The sequence below is a fragment of the Lissotriton vulgaris genome, chromosome 4_1 (genome assembly GCF_964263255.1).
Source record: "Lissotriton vulgaris chromosome 4_1, aLisVul1.2, whole genome shotgun sequence".
NCBI lineage: Eukaryota > Metazoa > Chordata > Amphibia > Caudata > Salamandridae > Lissotriton > Lissotriton vulgaris.
Genome location: NC_141691.1, coordinates 244,927,100 through 244,943,479, shown reverse-complemented (window position 1 = coordinate 244,943,479; position 16,380 = coordinate 244,927,100). Strand labels below are relative to the sequence as shown.

General features: G+C 46.4%; 1 protein-coding gene across 12 annotated transcripts in view; it reads left to right on the top strand.

Annotated features, from left to right (window-relative positions):
- MTMR1 (myotubularin related protein 1) overlaps positions 1-16,380 on the top strand; it is a 449,026-nt gene that overhangs the window by 159,278 nt on the left and 273,368 nt on the right. The window lies entirely within an intron of this gene.

Below are 16,380 nucleotides of genomic sequence, written 5' to 3'. Positions count from 1 at the left end.
TTCTATTACATTATCTTATATTTCTCATCATAGAGATAGATGATAAAACAGCAGTAGAAAATTGAGGCTATAGAGATGTTCAGAGAAAAGTAGAGTAGAGGGTAATGTTCTAGATGTTAGAGAATTTCTAGTATAGGACTACTTGTTTACTCACTTTAACTTATTTTGGTGAAACGTAGACTGATATTTTCAAGAGAGCTGATTGATTATTTTTAGTATCTGTGGGACATCGTCGAGATATATATAACACTGGAAAGACAAATACGATCTTATTTATATACTAAAAGAATTTTAGAAAACGTTATTAACGTAAGATTGTGGTCATATATATAGAGATACCTGGTATTTTCTTTTCTATTTCTTTTCTCTCTTTTTGAATGTCCCTTGAAGTCTACAGTTGTGCACAAGATTGGTGTTACGGGAAGTGAAGGTCACATGCACCTTGGTACATATTATACTCCAGTACGCATCCACGTAATAATCTAAAATCAAAACAGCTTTTTAATTTTATAATTTCAACATAGTTATGTCTTGAATCATAAACAGAGATACTTTCTATTATTTAATTATTGACCCTAATGGTTCAATATTTAGTTTTGGTACTCGATGGTAGTCTGCATTGTATTTCCAAAAGACATTATTCATAGTTATTTTTGGTTACTTCCTCCTTATTATATCATTTATTTTTCATGTACCATGGTGGATATAAGGGTACTGGTTCTAATTGTGAATACGGACAGATGCATGGGGGACGGGTTTCTTACCTCAATTCAGGTGTTGAGAGAAAGAATTTTTGCTCAATAGTTATATCATCCTTGATTTGCTCTTTAGGTAAAAACCTCTTTAGTTCCTTATATTTTGGTGGAAACCATGTCCTTCTTTTAATTCCTGAAACATTGTTAAATAGCGCAATCACACACCATTGTCTAATACGGCGTGAAGTCTTAATTTTTCTATCTTATCTTATGAATCTCAGTTTACCTTTTATTTAGTGCAAAAAGTCCTGGTCTTTCTTGATAGTCTGTGAAGAATTTGGAGTCTGGAATAACAGACAAAACACAAGAGAGTAACGTTATTAAATCTCTTGTTTGCTTATGCAGTTTTTTATACATGGGCGGTTTCTAAAATATAGCCTAGCCTTCAGCGAGAAAACATACCTTTAAACTGATAGTGCTTCTCCGTAACGGGGGGTCTGCTGGTGTGCACTTCCGCGGGTGCCGGCGTGAGACTAAGTTGGAAAACGCCCACTATTTATAGGTCATGCCTCTGTTAAACGATTTCAGCTGGTCCCCTAATTAACTTGTCCTGATTGTATGACGTATCTTATTGTCGACAAACTACCTGTATGGATATTGGTCAGTGAAAAGGAAAGAAGGACTCATTGTAGTTCCGATGATGACTTAGTGACTCTAATGAAGCGCGAAGAGAGACTTCCGTGATATGTTTCTCCGGTGTTAGTTTTGTTGCGGTAGAATACGATTTTTAAGCCTTATAGTCTTTCCATAACCGAAAAATGAAGCGTAGAATTTATATTTCAGGAGGAAAGGGAAAACTCGTTTATAGATCTAATGTTTACTTTATTACTCTAACGAAAACCGGGAAAGAAATTCTGTTGCTGTTTTCCTAAAATGTTAGTCTAATGAGATGAAATACATTCTCATGTCTTATGATGTTTCGCTCATTAGAGGAACCTTAATATTGAAAAAACGGTTTAATTTATGGTGCTAATATTAGCTATATTACTTTGGTAAAGTGAGGAAAAAAGACTTCCACTATTTTATTCCTTAAGTGTTAGTCTAATATAAAGCCGATTGCATTCTTAGGATCTTATAGTATATCGCCTTAATCCTAAGAGTCAAATGACATCAGGTATCATGTAAAATTTGGTATGCTGTCTTCATATTTTACATTACAGCAAACAGCAGACGTAATATAGTGGGTATAGTGATTGCCAGTATATATAATATTGGCAGTCATCTAGATAGATTGTTAAATTTTTTTTATATTCTTTATTCTACATCTAGAACCATACTAGATATTCATAGAATAGCCTGCTGCCAAGGAATTTCAGAATTTAGTCCTAATCTTACAGTATCTAATGTAAATATCCAAAAAACCTCGCGTTTTCGACGGATTTTGTCTGTGTTCACTCCTGGTTTTGGCACAATTTTTTCCAGCACTACCCATTTTATTTGTTCCGGATTATGATCATTTTCAATATAATGAGCCACCATTGGAGCATTTAGCTTTTTGGTGCGAATTGCTGATTTATGTTCAGTCACTCTCGTATAAACTGAACGCGAAGATTCTCCAACATATCCCTTATTGCAGGGACATATTAGTAAATAAATGATATTAGTCGTTTTACAATTAGTCATGGAAGATAACCTGATCAGTGTGTCATTGAATTTTAATTCTTCTGTTTCTATTGCTTGAGGGCAAATTTTGCATATTCCGCATTTATGATTTCCTATTACCGGAGCCCCGGTAATTATATTCCTAAGATTAGTGTCTTTTTTGATTGTTGGCATTCTCGATCTGAATAAAGGTTTTGGGATTACTTCAGTACCTATTTTGTTAACATTTAAGATGTGCCAATTAGAGTATATGATTCGGCGAATCTGGTTGTTAAGAAGCGAATGTCTGGTTACAAAGACCAGACTGGCATCTCGCTTGTTTTTGGTATTTTTTAGGAGGTGCTGTCGGTCGTAATACCTAGCTCTTTTATACGATTCCCTTATCAATCTGTGAGGGTAACTGCGTTCTTTAAATTTTTCCTTCATTACAGTAGCTTTTTCATCAAAGTCAACTAGTCTGGTACAGTTTCTCCTCAATCTAAGAAACTGACTGAAAGGGATACTATCTTTTTGTGAGGTAGGATGAAAGCTACTGTAATGAAGGAGTGTGTTTCGGGCAGTGGGTTTTACAAAGAGATCCATAATGAGTTGTCCCTCATGGTGTTTAATCATTAAATCCCAAAATTCTATTTGTGAATTACTTATTTTTTCTGAGAATTTTAGATTGGGATCACAGGTATTGAGCCATAATAGAAATTCTTGTAAGACATCTTCATTATCATCCCAGATAAAGATGATGTCGTCGATATATCTCGACCAGTAAAATATTGATTCAAAAAAAGTGGCCAGGGCGTGGCCAAGATGACGGGGTGAGCGGACGCTTCTTCCTGCAGCTCCTCCGACCCGACTAGGCCCGAGCCCGAGCCCTTTTTCGTCAGCTTCTCTCCCCCCGCCGAAGCTCGGCGGCTGAGGGACGGGCGGGGAGACCCTGGGGCACACATTGATGCTACTTTGGCCCCGATCGCTCCGGCGGAAGCACTCTAAGAGACCGATAGCTGGACGGTGGAGCGCCTTGGAGGCGGAGCGGAGCGGGGCGCTGTCCGGGAGCCTCGGCTGGGGCCTGGTGCTGATGTCTAGCGATCTGGAGTGGAGCTCGCCCCGGTACTCGACGGGGATCGTCAGAGGGACAACTGTCGTGTGACATCGCTGAGCGTGGACCCTGCTGTGTGATCGTGGTGGTGCTTGGACTTGCGGTGGTGGCCTCTCACGTTGTGCGGGCCCCGGCCCCGTCGCCAGTTGGCGACAGTGCTTAGGATTGGAGCCAGGTCTACTGTTTCTCCTCTCTGGCTGGACGGCCCTGGATGGAACTTTCCTCTGTATACCTGACTCTTAGAGTGGCCCTGATGGCATCGCCGGGCCTGGACGATCTGCCCGGCCCAACCGCTATCTTGTCTTCACGGCGACGGTGACGCAGCCCTCCTCCGGTGTCGCCTGGGGTCATCTCCTGCACCTCTACCCTTGCACAGCTCTTCTTTCCTGCGGGACGCGGCAGCCTGGGTTCCCCCTGCGGGGGCCTATGTTGGAACTTTGGCTGGGCACCGAACGGCCCTCTGCGATTGGACTGGCCCGCCATTTTGTCATCTGTGGCGCAGGGCCCCTGGTGTCCCTACCTAAGCGGGCGTTCCCCCTGGAGGTGCTCTGCCGAACGTTAGAGACTCATCGAGGGCCGAGCCTACTGCTGGTGGCCGGAGCCAGTGTTCCTGACTCAGTTGAGTGCGGCAGCTTACGGGGCACGAATGTCCGGAAACCGAGGATCGAGGAAAGGGGACCGCACCCTGCCGGACATGCTTAGCAGGGCCCAGCAACAGCGAGACAGGGCGCAACCGTCTCCGAGCTCTTCCCGGGCTGCTGCGGACCCGAACGGGGGTGAGCCCCCCGTCACGAGGTCCTTCATGGAGGAACTGTTCAGCTCGCTTAAGGCTGACTTCCAGACGCTGAAGTAGGAGGTGGCCAGTGAAGTACGCGAGGTCTGCAGGGAGGTGGAGGGCCTCGGCGAACGGATGGAGACAGTGGAGGCGGCGGCCCAATGTCGGGACGACGAGATTGTCCATTTGCAACAGGACGTTCTCCGTCTCAGGGAGCAACATGTTGAACTCCAAGCCCATAACGAGGACCTGGAGAACAGGTCGAGGAGGAATAACATACGAGTACGGGGTGTGCCGTCCGCAGATGAGGGGACAGACCTGATGGGCTACCTGCAGGACTTGTTCCGGGAGATTCTGGGAGAGCCCGCGGACTTCCCGATCCGCATCGACAGGGCGCACAGAGTCGGCCGACAGCGACAGTCGGCGGCACCTCCGCCGGACATCTTGGCCTACCTCCCTGACTTCCCGGTGAAGGAGCGCATCATGTCCGAGGCCCGCAGAAAACAGCCATTGACATTCCGAGAACGACCTGTGGCGCTGTATCAGGACCTGTCTGCCATCACACTACAGAAGCGTAGGTCCTTCAAGATTGCAACCGATTTCCTGCGAGAGCACGAGACACCGTACTCCTGGGGGCATCCCTTTCGTTTGATATTCCGTTGGAACGGGGTACTGCACCAGCTGCGCTCCTTGCAGGATATCTGCGGTGTCTTGGGTCTTACGGCTACAGAGGAGGATGGAGCAACACCGACCTGGAGGCGCTCGGATAGAGGAGGACGATGGCGGTCAGCGAGGAGGAGATCGGCGGCGAGCGCTGGGCGACCTGACTCGCCCACCATTAGAGCGGACATGGCCAGCGCTCTGAGAGAAGCGGCCAGGGACTCGGCCGCCACGAACGGTGTGGCCTTGACGGAGTAGACTCACTCCGGGGGGAGATGGACATAGCTTCTTCGGTGCCAGGTTTGGGGGTTGGAGGGAGGGCCGGGGGAGGGCGGGGAGAGCGAGTGGCCGGACGTCCACTTTTGGTACTTTCTGCAGACTTGTCCGTTTTGGGACATGACTGGGACAATGGGTTGTTTGTGTATGAGTAGGATTACACTCGACAACTCTGGGCATTAACTTGCCTCATCTCTACAACGGCCCCCCACAGACGCCGGGGATGCCTGGTTTTTCACCTTGGAGATACCCAGAAAGGGACCATCTCACAGGGAAAGCCAGGACGGGTTCCCCAGCGGTCTTCAGCGCCAGGACACCCTGAGATGGGGTAACAGTGCGCTTTACTAGTGTCATCATTACATTAATGTTAAGGGTCTGAATAACCCTGTGAAGCGCAGGGCGATTTTATCTCTGCTGGAGGGGACACAAGCTGACATATGCCTCCTGCAAGAAACCCACTTATTATCCCGTGATTGTCACAGAATGCGCTCTGCCAAGTTTCCAACTCAGTTTTTCTCCTCTGCTACGTCCAAGACCGCGGGGGTGGCTATTCTGCTATCGAGCTCCTTCAGGGGGGAGGTGTTGTACAACTTTGCCGAACAGAAGGGGAGGCTTTTGGCATACCGCCTCCGCCTGGGAGACACGTCGTTTACCATTGGTTCCTTATATAGCCCAAATGACCATCAAGAACGCTTTCTAGACTCGGTGCTGGTGGACGTGACTGCCTCCCCTGATCGTCATGTCATACTAGGGGGTGACTTAAATATAGTCTTTGATTCTGCATTAGATAGATCAGCGCAGCGATTCCCGCAGACTGGGGAACTTTCCCAAGCCGGGAAGGCCCGAATCACTGACATGGATTTGCATGATCTTTGGCGCACCCTCCACCCTACAGATAGGGACTATTCCTATTACTCGCATGCACACCGGACCTACGCACGGTTGGACTACTTTTTGGTTAGTGGACCGATGCGTGCCGCTGCTACGGCAGCGGACATTGGGGTCCTGACACTGTCTGATCATGCGCCGGTCGTGGGCACGTTTGCGTGGCCGACGACCTCCCCCTCTCGGGGGGTGTGGCGCCTTAGGACACCCTTCTGCACAAAAAAACGGTTGTAAAGCATATTGAGGAGGCGATCCAGGAATACCAGGCACACAACGATAACTCGGACACTTCACTGGGGACACAGTGGGCGGCGCTGAAGGCGGTTCTCAGGGGGGAGTTCATCTCCATCTCCTCGGCAGAAAACAGAGAGCGGCAGCGCAAGAGGGAGGAGCTGACTTCCCAGGTCCGGGAACTGGAGCAGGTCCACCGCCGTACGGGAGCTCCGAGGGTGTGGAGGCAGTTGAAGGCTGCCAGGAAGCTCCTGTCGGCGCTGGACATGGACAGGGCGGAATACGTAGCGTTGCGTCTGAAACATGCATTCTACACAGGGGGGGATAGGTGTGGCAAACTCTTGGCAAATAGGCTTCGTGTCGCGCACCAGCGTAACGTGGTGAAGGAACTCTTGGGTGCTGACGGGGTGGCGGTTTCTGGTGATGCGGCGGTTGCGGAAACTTTTTGTAGTTTCTATGAAGCGCTATACGCCGGGGAGCCCCCTTCGTCGCGGGATGCCACGGAATATCTAGAGTCCGTGACCCTTCCGGCGCTGGACCCCGCTCAGGCGGAATACCTTGAGCGTGACATCCACGTAGAGGAGGTGATTTCCGCGATAGCCAGACTTAAGTACGGGAAAGCTCCGGGCCCGGACGGTTACACGTCCCTGTTTTATAAAACCTTCTGCCCGGTTGTGGCCCCTATCCTCGCCCGGCTGTTTAACTCCTTCTCCGTATCAGGAGCCATCCCACCAGACCTCCTGAGAGCAACAGTCTCAGTGATCCCGAAGCCTGGGAAGGCCCGGGCCTTATGCGGCTCATATAGGCCCATCTCTCTCCTGAATGTCGACCTCAAATTGTACACGGGGATTCTGGCGTCCAGGCTGGCCCTGCCCCTCCCGGGTCTGGTTGAGGCCGACCAAGCTGGCTTTGTGTCTGGTAGACAAACTGTCGACAATACTAAACGAGTGGCGCACATTCTGGAGAAGGCTTCGCGGATCCCGGGCGAGCGGATGCTGCTGGCGGTGGATGTTGAGAAAGCTTTCGACAGGGTTCACTGGCCTTACCTCGAGCAGGTGCTCAGGAAACTGGGTATCGGTGACAAATTCTGCTCGATGGTCTTCAATTGCTACAAGTACCCTTCGGCGACGGTGAGAGTCAATGGGTGCAGCTCCCGTAGCTTTGCAATCGAACGGGGCACTAGGCAGGGGTGCCCACTTTCCCCACTCCTCTTTGCTCTTTACATGGAGCCGTTTGCCCAGAGGATCCGCCAAAACCCGGATGCGATCGGGATCAAGATGGGGCAGTATGTCCACACGGTCAGTCTTTATGCGGATGATGTCCTGTTGACCCTGGACGATCCCAGGAGGTCCCTTCCCGCCTGTATTCACGAGCTGGACGCTTTTTCGCGAGTGGCCGGTTTTAAAATGAACATGGGCAAGTCGGTGGCTCTAGATGTGTCTCTGGCCACGGATACTAGACGGGACCTCCAGCGGCTCTTTCCCATGCAGTGGTCATCATCCCTGGTGCCATACCTGGGGATTCTACTGGCGCCGACGTTGCCAGAGATGGTAACGGCCAATTACGCCTCTCTTAGCAAGAAAATCAAGGAGGAGCTTGGCCGCTGGAGCAAAAGCCTGTTGTCCTGGCTCGGCAGGATTGCTGCGGTCAAGATGACGGTTCTGCCCCAGATTCTATACCTTTTCCGAGCCTTGCTGCTCCAGCCTCCAGTGGGTTGGATCAGGCAGACGCAAGCTGACATCGCACGCTTTGTCTGGCAAGGCCGCAAGCCGCGGATGAAGAGGGTTCTCTCCACGCTCGCCCCGGAGGCGGGGGGCCTCGGTATCCCGGACCTCCGGAAATATTTTCAGGCGGCGCAGTTGCGCTACCTTGTGGAGTGGAGCAGGTGGGAATCCAATAAGCACTGGCTCTTTCAAGACCAGGCGGTGGCGGGGCGTACCCTCCAGGAGGTTCCATTCTTGCGCCGGGTTCACCGCCCCCCCAACCTCTATGCTTCCTTTGTCACGTGGGTTCCCCTGAGGGTGTGGGACACAGTTTGGGAGGTTCGGGAACTCACCACGTTCCCTTCGCCTTTTACGCCGATAGCGGATAACCCTGATTTCTCCCCTGGGATGGAGCCAGGCGCTTTTTCCCACTGGAGGGCGGCGGGCTGCCGAGCGCTCTTTCAGATTTATGGGTCGGAGGGGGTGGTCCCCTTTCAGCAACTTGAACAGGAGTTCCAACTGCCGGAGTCAGATAGACTGCGATATATGCAGGTCCTGGGCGCTTCAACCCCAGGTGCGGGACACCGCTTATCGTCAGATAACACCATATGAGCGGTGGTTGGTGACCCGCGCCTCCGATGCTAAACTGATCACCGATCTGTATAAATTCTTGCAGCCCCCTCCGTTTCACTACTATAACCCAGGCAGGGAACGATGGAACAGGGAATTGGGTAGGACACTTAGCCATAAGGAGTGGGACCAAATTGCACACCGTGCGAGACACTCGGCATATCACACTGGCCTTACCGAAACATTCACCAAGGTGTCCACATATTGGTACTACACCCCGGAAAGACTGCACGAGATGAACAGGCATATCGAGAAGGAGTGCTGGAGAGGTTGTGGTCATGTGGGGACCCTTTCACATATTCTTTGGGATTGTCCCTTGTTGGCAGCTTATTGGAAGGAAGTTCTTGATGAGATTGATGTGCATTTTGAAATCGAATTACCGCGCTTCCCGGCGTATGTATTGCTGGGCCTTCCTAATGGTCTGATGTACCCGCTGAAGTCCCGCAGGGGCAGGCAAATCGCGATAGCGCTGGGCTCAGCGGTTCAGAACATCCTGATCCACTGGCGCACCACCACGGTCCCCTCCATCACAGGCTGGTTGCACAGGCTCTGACATGTGCTGGGTATGGAAAAATTATCACTCATGATAGCGGGGGATGTGGACCAATTTGATGAGCTATGGCAACCCTTTCACGCGCTTTTAACTACGGAATTTAGGGAACTCACCTGTCCGAGGTACCTCAGGCTTCTAAGATTGACACCACCGGTGATTTCAGCTGACTAGGGGGGCAACAGGGCTGGGCTCATGGGGGGGGGGGCGTAGTGGGAGGGCAGGTAGTGTTATTAGCGGAACATTGGATGGGGGGGGTGGGGGGGAGTTGGGGTGAGTTGGGGTGTTCGGGGGGGGTTCTAGGGGATGGTGGGTTTGTTTTCTTTGTGTTATTGCTTTTCTTTTTCTGCTCAGACTGACGGTGTTGATTATGCTCAGATTGATGGTGTTGCTTATATTTAGCCTTTCTCATTTGCCGTTGTTTCCTTTTCCACAGCGGACTAGTCCACCATCGCACTTATAGTATCGCGCTTAACTTCTTTCACTTGAATGTATGTAACCCTAACCTCCTGTTCCCTCCCCCTATGTTTTTGTTATAATAAAATGCTTTAAACCTAAAAAAAGGGGCCATTTCATTAAAGATATGTTTCTCCTCAAACTGTGCTACATAAATATTAGCAATTGTTGGGGCACATGACGCGCCCATACTAACGCTTTTTATTTTTTGATAGAGGCTTCCTCTGAATTCAAAGACGTTATTTTCCAGTACAATTTTGAGACAGTCCAGAATGAAAGGCAAATTACCTTTCCCAAAGCCCTATTCTTTCCACAAGTAAATAGATAGATGTCACCGACTGGCACATGGTGACCCAGGTTTTCTTACTAAGCATCCTACACCAGAGAGTCTAATTGTTTAGACTTTAACCAGCAAGGAGAACCCCAATTGACTCCCTACGACTCCACAGAATAGGGAGTTTGGGAGGATGGAGGCGTTTGGAAAATTAATGTACTCTTCGGCAAGCTTAACTTTGAGGTAGGTCAATGCATTTGTTTATTGGAACTATATACTTGTGACTTATGGCAAATCGTGCAGAGATCTTGCAGGTGGTTCTGAATGAATTTATGGTCTCACTGGCTCAAACCATTCATGATGGTCAAGATGTGGCCAAATATGTGATGCGTGCTGACCTTGATACGACTGATTGAGAAGAGTGCTTGGCACCAATGTGCTGCTTCGCTGCCACGCGTGAATGCGCTCCACATAATTTTTTCGAGATGTTCATGCCTCTCTCATGGATATGCCTTTACATGGCTTTTGCCTGTTCAGCAGAACAGAAGATTCCAAATTGGAATGTTTCAAAGAGAGCAGGACCACTGCACGCTCTCTGCGTCTCTTGACTCCTGCAAAACAGTTCCCTCACCAGTTTAGGAAAGTGCGAGCCTACTCTTGAGGGCTGGCATGTAGGTAACAGCAGACTCCCTAGCTTCTGCTGCAATCATCCAGTCCTTTTGGGACCAGGTACATAGATCTGGCAGGTAACGTGCAAGCCACCTAGGGTACCAGTCCTCACACTCCCGTTCCCCTTCGACATCAGCCATCAAGCCTCTTTAGCTTTCCATTAGTGGCGTAAAGCTACTCTTTTGGAGGAAAGGATCAAGCATTTTCTCTCAGTGTTAAAAGTTTTATGTATTAGAGTTTTTGCAGAGACTCGCTTTTAGATGCATTGCACCTGGAATGGAACACAAGACTCCCGCACTCTTTCCAGGACATACCTTCCCTGCCCAAGTTCTAAAAAAGATTATGAACAACCGAGCTCAGGTCATCTTAGTAGCTTTGGATTGGGCCAGGAGAGTGTGTGGTACGTAGACCTCTGGGTATGAGAATCTCCCTGCCATCAGGCTACCAATTCAGGAATATCTTCTGTTGCAGCAGCAGGCAGGGTCCTTGAATCAACCTGCGCAATCTACTCCTCCTTGCTTGGATATTGAATGGCCCCAGTTGACTGGGTTTGACCTGCCTCTGGACCTGTGGATGTAATTATTGCTCCTATGTGCCCTTCCACAAAGTCCTTTTACACCGAATGCTGGGACAGATTTATAGTCACAACAGAGACAAGGAAACCCTACTCACAGAAGAACCAGGGTATGGACTATATATCAGAAACAATGGTTCACGTGGCACATTAGTTGTATAATTAATCAATATAACAACTGTTACTTAATAACATTTAAAGAGGGTTTTAAGAGGATGTCCAAAAGTGAAAGAAACTCTACACATTAAGATGTTTAATCATCATTTATATTTCATTTTTTCAAATCATCATTTGAATTTTTCAATCAAATTTACATTTATGCACATATAGTGTTTTAAGTACAAAAGTGCAGAAGTGACCTAAAGTGTATTAGCAGAACCAAAAACAAACATAAAATAACATTTAAAAGGTGAATTATATAGGGTTCCTAAGGGGATTATTATACAAAGGAATTAGAAAACGACCAATTATTTGATGAAAATGACAAGAATATATGTCCCAGTGACTATCATGAATCCTAGCCACCGTTTGTAGGGTTCGTTTTCTAAGGGCGTCGACGGCGTTTTGACCCAATTAGTGTAGTGGGTCTCGTCAGGACTGGAGAAGTGTTGGGGACTTCTGATTATATCAAGGCACGTTGGCAAACTGATGTTGGGATAGGGATAAAACACCATATGTGATGAAATAAATAAATACACTTACAGTTAACCCAGCCGGGTACACTGTAGTGGTGTAATTAGACAGTCTCTGGTTGGATGAAGACTGGATAAATCATTATGGCAGTCAAGGCGGCACCCGATATTACAGGTATGCTCTTATCTATGTTAATAGTCCACTGCCAAGTTGAATGAAGGAATTTCGTGGTTGCACAATGGCAACATCCAAACGGGACGATACCCGATAGCGTCAAGCACAATCGCGTGTTCGCCCTTCCTAAAACGGGAATCTGTAAATTTGATTGAAAAATTCAAATGATGATTTGAAAAAATGAAATATAAATGATGATTAAACATCTTAATGTGTAGAGTTTCTTTCACTTTTGAACATCCTCTTAAAACACTCTTTAAATGTTATTAAGTAACGGTTGTTATATTGATTAATTATACAACTAATGTGCCACGTGAACCATTGTTTCTGATATATAGGGACAGATTTATAGCCTTGTGTGGGTTTTGCAAGACAGACCCTTTAAAAGTCAAATTGTTGGATGTTTTATTGTTTGTCTTGTCTTTTGCCCAGCAAGACTTTGCAGTAAGCTCTACTGAAGATTGTTTCTGTTCTTCTTGCCTTTTTGTGTTTGCGGAACTAACCGTCCTTGTTTAAATCACCTGTTGGTATGTGGTTTATTAAAAGTTTCCCTCCTAAACTGTCTGGGATTTCAGAGCGGGACCTTTACTTGGTCTTGATGTTTCTCATGTGCACGCCCTTCAAACTGATGCACGCCTGCTGGTGGTGTCATCTAACCTTAAGGACTGTCTTTCTCGTTGCTATCATTTCAGCTTGTCACTTGATCGAGCTTCAGGCACAATTAGTGCAACCGCCCTTCCAGACAAACTGAAACTGCGGCCTCTGCTGGCCTTCTTGCCAAAAGTCAGGACTCCTTTACACTTTGGTTACTCGATCACCCTCCCAGCGTTCTTTGCCCCTCCTCACCCCTCAAAAGAGGAGGAGACCCCAAAGAGAGCTTTAAGCTTTTACATCTATCTCACCAAGGGCCGGTGGTTGTACAATCAGTTTTTTGTTTAGCTCCCACGGGTGTAGAAAGGGAAAGGAGTGCAGGCGAGGACTATGTCTTGATGGATAGTCCTCTGCATGAAGATTTGTTACGCACTGACCAAAAAGCAGCCTCTGGAAACACTGGGAGCCCATAGCGCCAAGGCTAATGCTGCTACCACTGGGTTGGCACACAGAGTGCTTGTCCTTGTCTTCTACCAGGCTGCAACCTGGATGTCGGTGCACCTGTTCACAAAGCAGTACTGCCTTGCCACTCAATCCTGCAAGATTTGTATTGTCTGAATTCACCCCACAGATCCTCCACCTTCGGGAGGTACTCCTTTGTTATCTATTCTAAAGGTGAGGAATCTGTGATTAGGATTGTACATCAGAAGGACAAGTTACCGTCGGTAATGCAATTCTGGTGGCTACTCTAACCACAGATTCCTTATCATTCTGTGGCGTGACCTCTTTTTACTATTTAACTAGACCCCTTGTTAGAGATCTGTACACCGGTACTATTAGTTGTTTTATGCTCCACATCTGACCATGCGAAAAAAAAAAAAATAGAAACCCATGTTAGCACGCAGGGGTGGTGGTAATATGCAGCTTTACCATTTCCTGATTAGTACAGAGCCAGCGCCACCTAGCGGTGTCCAGGAGTATTGCTGAAAGAGCTTTCGGATCTATTCTGGCACCTGGAGAATATTTTAAAGGTGAAGAATCTGTTAGATGGAGTATCCTTCGGAAACAGTGTTACTGAAGATACGTGACTTGTTGATCTTTATTAACACCTACATTGTTGGCTCACTCTCAAACTCTAAAGAATATACATTATTACCAGACAGTCATGAAGCTGAACATTCAAGTACATTACTTTGGAAACTGTGGTCTCTTTTAAAATTCAATACAGTAAACATGTTGAAGACAGTAGACTCAGCTAGCCTTACCTTTAGGTTTCTAGACATAAAGCAGCACTATAGCTTGGAGCCTGTGTTAGATAGCATTCAACCCCTTCTTGCTAAGAAATTGTTTCTCCAATTCAGGCACGGGACCCTCCCCCTATATTTATTTACCCATAACTGGGTGGGTGCAAAACAGCTGCTTTGTCCCGGGTGCAAGATTGAGGAAGAAACAGAGATCCATGTGATCTTTTTTTGCCCTTCATATAGTGCTGCGAGATCTAAATGGGTTCTTCAACTCTGTAGGAATCTGAGTATTAGAAACCACAGAGAGGTCTATAGGACATTTAAACACGACACTCATCCAGTTTTTGTTGTGGCAATTGCTAAATTTGCATTCGCAGTGTGGTGCAAACGAAGATGCCTTGTCAGTAGTTAGAGTAGTGACTTTAGTTGTCATCGCTCTATTAAAAGTTATATTTCCCTAATTTTAAATGGTATTAATTAAAGCCGATTTCCTTTTAACCTTCACATTCGATTATTTATATTTTTAACTAGTATGTCCCATAAGCTGATGTTATGTAATATGCCACTAATGTTACCCTCAAACGTGATATTTGTATATGCTTAATGCACTTTATGGGTCACTCCCCCGCGGGGGCGGGACCCCTTCCCCTTTGCCACCTCTATACTTTTGGGGTTATTATGCTAATATATGAAAACTGTTCGTGCTGTTCCTTTTTATGTTTTTGTTTTTTCTTTTTCCAGTTTTTATTCTGTGATTTTATAATGAGTATAACATTTTTATATTATTGTACTTTTATGGCAGAACCTGCCGAAATAAAGTTTTTTGAGAGTTGAGAGCTTATGTTTTCAGTATCTTGAGAAATTAAAGTCACATTTCATTATTAAGAATTGTATTTATTTCATTATTCAATTAACTTACTACTTTCAGCCTTCATCTGAAACATTGTTTTATGTAGATAGGTACCTATTTTTCTCTAAACACCTGGTTCATGTTGATATTTGTGTGCAACCCCAGTGCATCTAGGCTCTTCTTCAGAGCACATTAAATAAAGAAATGCTTCCACTATGAAAGCCCCCCTCCACCCCAGTTCTTTTGATCCTGCAGATATAAGGAGGACTTGGAAGCCTTAAATATGTAAATTATCCAATATAATGCAAAGGGTCATTTGCTCCTACAACTTTTTCCCTTGTTTTCCACTTGGAAAGAAAAAACCTCTCCTGAAATGTCATCGGGTTTGGTGGTGTTCCCTCCTCAATCCCGTCCCAAAAACATATTAACTCGTGTCTTTCATGAGCACATGTCTGAACGTGATGGGAGAAACCACCGCGGACATAGGCCCACAAATTTACACGTCTGACCTGACTCCAACAAGTTTACATACTTTATGCCAGAAATACTTCGCAGGTGCCCCAGATACCTTTGTAATGAGCAGTCCGCAGTCAAGTGTTGTGTGACTGCAGTAGTACATGTTTTCCAGTAACAATTAAAAGCTAATAGACTAGTATAGAGTTTAGGCATGGTTAACATGCTTGCTCAATTCTCCAATAGAAAATAGAGAAGCAGCCAGGGAAGCTCATAGGCCTCACAGTAGCTTTGGTTACACCGCCCCTACTGATGGGGAATGATCGCCTGTAGAGAGCAGGTCTCAACAAAGGTATTTGGACTAACTCCTCTGCAATGTCAGTGTCTTACTAGGGGATCGTTGCAGATGCCTTAACACAACACCTCCCAACCCCAGACTGATGCCTCCATGATACTTCATACTGTAAAAAGACGCACCACAATACTGTTTGAGGGTGCAAGGGCAGTTAGTAAGTGATGCGGTGGGAAGACGCAGATGGGAAAGGAGCCTGATGATAGCATTGTAGTCTGCTTTTAGGCATTATATCTGTCGTTAAAGGCCCTCTACCACAGTTATAAGTGAGGGTTGGGAAAGGAGCCTGATGATAGCATTGTAGTCTGCTTTTAGGCATTATATCTGTTGTTAAAGGCCCTCTACCACAGTTATAAGTGAGGGTTTTAAGAACTAAAAGTAAAATATTTAAAACAAGGAGCAACAGAATGATAAACATGTCAATGTTGGAACTGTAGGCTTGTACCAAACATTAGTTGCCCCCTGCCACTCTGTCCTGTATGCTGCTCCCAACATTCCAAAGTTCTAGTCTACTCGTGTTGTCCCGCAGTGTGTTAATGAACTCTGATGTGAAGGATGCTGTACTATTCGGCATCTGTCATTTTTCGTTGAAGCTTAATTTATAAAAAAGTTTTAAATAAGAACTAAATGCACCCAAATTGATCTACCCTAAATCTAAAGCTTAGTCCTCAGTCCTAAAGTGTTGTGACCTTTCATAATGCTTGCAAGGTTCAATAGGTACTCTACGTGATTTTGGTTATGGGTCATTAGAAGATCATTAGAAGGGTTAATGGCTGAACATTCCTTTTATGACAGCTCCAGTGAGGTTTAAAGTGTGTTTCTGTTTCATTCATTCAATGTCTATATGAAACTTTGCTGTTGTATTTGTGGAGAACATCCTGACTGATTACATTTATAAAATCATGATTTTAATTTTAACATTTCGGTACGTTTTGAGCTCTAGGATTCACTTA